The sequence below is a fragment of the Mytilus trossulus genome, chromosome 1, assembly GCF_036588685.1.
Source record: "Mytilus trossulus isolate FHL-02 chromosome 1, PNRI_Mtr1.1.1.hap1, whole genome shotgun sequence".
Classification (NCBI taxonomy): domain Eukaryota; kingdom Metazoa; phylum Mollusca; class Bivalvia; order Mytilida; family Mytilidae; genus Mytilus; species Mytilus trossulus.
In genome coordinates this window covers 69,580,781-69,586,080 of record NC_086373.1, presented here as the reverse complement: position 1 = coordinate 69,586,080, position 5,300 = coordinate 69,580,781, and the positions used below count along the sequence as shown (strand labels likewise).

At 33.3% G+C, this 5,300-nt stretch overlaps 1 long non-coding RNA gene across 1 annotated transcript; it reads left to right on the top strand.

The window, feature by feature from the left end:
- Positions 1 to 497: 497 nt before the first annotated feature.
- LOC134683325 (uncharacterized) lies at positions 498 to 3,419 on the top strand. The gene is made up of 2 exons (XR_010100996.1): positions 498 to 699; positions 2,286 to 3,419. It is a non-coding gene; the product is annotated as an uncharacterized LOC134683325 (long non-coding RNA).
- The last annotated feature ends 1,881 nt before the right edge of the window (positions 3,420 to 5,300 follow it).

The following is a 5,300-nucleotide window of genomic DNA, read 5'->3' as shown; positions in this document are numbered from 1 at the left end:
AAGGTATATAGGATTTTTTTTTCTGAGACAAGTGCCTGTGCGTGAACACTTGAAAACGCGTGATCTTAATAATTATGTTTAATTAAATTTAAGATGTAACATTTTTTAATATTGTAAATGAATGCATTCATTTAACTTTTAATGTTGGATATATAAATTGCATTTGAGTGAGGCAGGGAAAAATATATTTATATAACTAGAATCTATGTCTTTTCTCGTTTTCCGTTTACTGTCATGCCATTGTCCGTTCATTTTTGCCAGACTCATGCGTTTGACTTTCCATCTTTATTTTTCACTTAGTCTATAATTCGAGAGTCTTTTATAAAAAAAATATTACACACCAGAAGACTTTGTTAAAAGATAAAGTTTGAATATTATAGCAGAAAAAGGCCAGTGTACCTGAAGTACATTTGAAGACCAGGTTATATATATTACATGAATACAGCATAATAAAGCTGGTTTAATTTGAATTACTATCCATTACTTAGGGACATTTTCTGACGATAATTAATCAAATCTGACAAGTTTGATTAAAAACGGAAAATAAGCCCGTAAACGATTTAACGTTACCGTACCCTCTTTACTTGTCGCATGTCGGCATCTTCAAATGGCAAATTTATTTTACACAAATTCGTTGACATGCCATGATGGTAGATGGACACTACAGCACAATATAAGCTGAGCTGGAAATTACAATTGGTGAGTAGAAATGAATAATATTTTAAAACATGCCTATCAGACATGAAAATAATCATTGATCCGGCCAAGAGTTTGAAGGAAAGATGTTTACATTTGTTACATTTGTGCATACAGGTATGAATTGACTTTCTAATACACCACATTCTTGTACAGTAACTTGTTCAAAGGCAAAGTAAGAATTTGGGCTTGTAAAAAAAAATATTCCTGTGATTGAACCCCCCCCCCCCCTTTTTGGAAGATCAATGCATGATTTGAAAAAGGTACATATAAACTATGGTTTAAATCCTCCCTTTTAAAAAGGGCTGGATACACACCTGTTTATTGCCTAAACCATTGTGTGTATTCACAATGGTTTGGTTGGGGGAGGGGGGCCTATTACCAGACCTAACCCCCTGATGGAGTAACCCTAGTCCAAATAATTATGACGTCTGGCAAGGCTATTTTTTTTTTCTGAGACGCCTTCCTAGGACGTTGTAGGAAGGCGTCCCAGAAAAAAATTTAAATAGCCTTGCCAAACGTCATGAACGTCATAATTATTTGGACTAGAGTAACCCTACATATTCATATTTATTGTATGTTTAATAATGTATTGATAACTGTCACGTCCTAAAATTTGCATGAAATATCTGTCACTGGATTTTTTATAACTCATAACCAACCAATCTTCACATGTATGTTACAATGATGATGCACCTATTTATATAGCCACTGGTGGGTGATGTACAATAATTATAATTTATCACATATTTGTTGTGAATACCTTCAAGGCTTGGGTTTGCATATGCAATAACCTCTAAATTGCCGGGGGCAAAAAAAAGAGTATATTGATATTGTGCCCTGATTCCAAATGATGTGACAGCATTGCGTCCTTAACGACAATTTTTTACACTTTTGTGATAAGAAATTTAAGATAATTTTCCAGGCATGTTTCATTAAATTGCAGGCGCGGATCCAGAGGGGGGTTCCAGGGGTTGGAACCCTTTCTCTTTTTGAGGATCAATGCATTTGAATTGGGACATGTAATTGGAACCCCCCCTTTGTCCTGGTTTTCAAAATGGCTGGACTCTCCCCTGAATTGTTATCAATGATTTGTTTTGCTCTAAATTTTGTAGAACTTAAATATAACATGTTATAATCTATGCATACCATTGCTTTGTCATGTATGTAGTAATATTCTACAAATTCTATTTTGAAATAAAAAAGTATTATTAAAAGAATTTGTTGAATTATTATTACTACAAATATCACAAATCAAATACATGTAGTTACTGTAAATTCAGAAATTATTGCTTGCAAATTATTGCGAATTTTTCATTTTAGACTTAAATGCGATTTTAATTTTTACGATTTTGTGAAAAATCCTGTTTAATTCATATAAAATATCACAAAATGTGCGTTTAAGTTATTGCGTTTACAACTCAGTCGCATTTTTCGCAATAATAAAAACCTCACATTAATTTCTGAATTGACAGTAGTATATAAAATAGTATTAATGCTATTGACTTATTTTATTTTATACATGTTATAGAAGTCGCATGTAATACAAGTTATAAATACTTAATTCTTAATGTAAATTTTTTTTGTAGATAAGATATCACATTGGTTTGAGCATGATTCCCAGCAAGATTATGAAGGGGCATATATATCATATATACATAGGAAATATATAGTGTCACTTAATTACTCTCATACGGTACCTCACCTCTGTACCTCTGTAGCTGTAAATTGCGAAACGGTGGATTCATTCATAATTTTGAGTTACTTATTGCAATTGGAAATAACGTTGATAAAGCTAACAGCATTATGCCATGATGTTGATGGGATGTTCTGATTGGAAAAAAAGGAAATTGTGAATTGAACAAATAGCAAACTTGAAATTCATAGGAAAAAAAGTAGGAAATTGGAATAATGAAAATTCATAGTTTCAGTGATTATCTTACAATCATCATGATCATTGTCAATACTACAAGTGCATCATCATGATCATATATATCTGAATTCACCTTGGATAATTATACATTTAAAATAAGAATTTGGATATAATAAGAATTTCTGTGCTGGCGTTGCTACTGTTGGCTTCATGTACCACCAGCTGGGAGTGTTAAACCTTTTTGACCTTTCGTGAGGGTCTGTCACGGTCCGTCACAATTGGTTAGTGTCATATATGCATGATTATGGAAGTTTCACCAACCTAGACAAGCTTTACAGCCCTGGCACGGTTGTTGGTTGCACTTAGAGTCAAATGACAGCTTGCTGTATACATTTGTAGTTCAAATAGTCTGAATGAATCTACATGTATGGTGACAATCTTCTAAATTACTGTTCATTCTGAAACTGGCATTTTATACTAGTACATGTAGTAGTCGAACATATTAAACAATACCTGTACTTCAAAGTATCAATTTATTTTGTCTCGCCTTACATGAAAGTCATGAAAGTTGGTTGTATATATGCAAGAAATATGTATTACAGTCTTGGGGTGATGATGTAAGCTATTTTAAATAGAGCTTTAAATTTATAAAAGCTAAAAGAGCTGGTTCAGGGAATGAGTGTAAAATATACTGTTACATTTTATTACATGTAATTGGATACATTTTATTGTATATGAGTACCTTGCAAGGTCTACTTGTCTATCAGGTTAGGTTGACCTGACCTTAATTTTATTTCATGGATAATCTAAGTGATTTAGGTTATTTCAGTTTAATACAATGTTAACATGGTTAGGTTTGTTTCTCAGATACTTCGTAATGAAATTAGAGACTGGAAATGGGGAATGTGCCAATAAGACAACAACCTGACTACAGAGCAGACAACAGCAGAAGGTCATCAATGTTTGAATTGTTTCTCAGAAGCTGTAAGCTACATTGAACATGTTGGAAACAAACATAATTTTTGTTTTGCCTAAGGAGATATGGTATCAGGGGTGAATCCAGCCATTTAAAAAGGGGGGGGGGGTTCCCAACCCAAGACAAAAGGGGGGGGGGGGGGGGGTCCAACTATATGTCCCCATTCCATGATCGTCCAAAAAAGGGGGGTTCCAACCCCCTGAACCCTCCCCCTGGATCCACCACTGGGTATGAATTTTGATGAGACGACTTGCATTACTTAAACTATAAACCATGTAGACCAAGTGATTTTCTTTTTAATCACTATATAATAGGTCTCTGCACACCCTTCAGCAAAGACCAAAAACTTAAACTTCATGATGAGCACCCTATAAATGGCTCTGCTTGGAAAGAGCTAGGCTTCTAACAGAGTTAATGTAAAAAATTCAGACGAGAACCCAACAGTGATGACAACTTGATTTATACAAGTATACATGAGCTACAAACAAACAAATATGTGATAAACAGCAATAAAAAAAAACACTACAGACAAAAAATTAAGGGGAGACTATTTAAATATAAAAAAAGAAGATGTGGTATGATTGCCAATGAGACAACTCTCCACAAAAGACCAAAATGACACAAACATTAACAATTATAGGTCACCGTACAGCTTTCAACAATGAGCAAAGCCCATACCGCCTAGTCAGCTATAAAAGGCCCCGATAACTATAAGAAAAAGTAAAACGATTCAAACGAGAAAACTGACGGCCTTATTTATGAAAATAAATGAACAAAAACAAATATGTAACCAAGGATTTGTATAGTGTCTCACTAAACAAATCCTTGATGTAACACAAAAACAAACGACAACCACTTAATAACAGGCTCCTGACTTGGGTTTATTTACTTTAATGTAAAGTAAATAAAATTAACTAATGTCTTGTACAAGTATAACCCTGACGTTCCGTGAAAATTGTTTTCAAAAATCTAATTTGTCCATAATTCTTTTATGTAATAAACTTATTTAAATAAATTCAGACCTTCACCTGTCTGATCACCAGCATGGCTAAAGGTATTACTCCCAGATGTATTGGTAGGTGACACCTCCAGGTATTCAAGCGATTTCCTGTCGGACTTGCAAGTTCATGCATCATTTCACTTCTGTCAGTGTACACGACCGAAAACTTGAATCTTTCCATTTTAAAATTTCAGGTGCATAGGTAATCATTTGATAATATACATCTCTGTCCTGCGTGTGATACACTAGTCATTACTGTTAATAAATAACATTTCTGGTGTAAAGAATATTATTCATAAAAATTTAAATAATTCCAAAAAAGAGATTTGATAAAATAAAAATTTGCTTATACACATTTTTTCCAATGGTAAATTTGGGGAAATGTAAGTACTCGTTGTCAAAAGTAAAGGCCAGTTTGAAACATACAAGAAAAATTGATTTAACAAAAATATATATATACGCACTTAACGACCATTCTTTTATACGCCTTGATAGAAAGGTTACGGAACTATAGATAGTTGCAATTTAAAATTATATACATTTTTACATTGAACATAAGAAAGAAATAAAATTGAGAATGGAAATGGGTCTTCAATGCAATGTAACGAGAAATTCCCGCTCCTGGAGGTGTCCTTTAGCTGGCCCCTAAACAAATATATACAAGTTCAGTGATAATGAACACCATACTAATTTCCAAATTGTACACAAGAAACTAAAATTTAATAATACAAGACTAACAAAGACCAGAGGTTTCT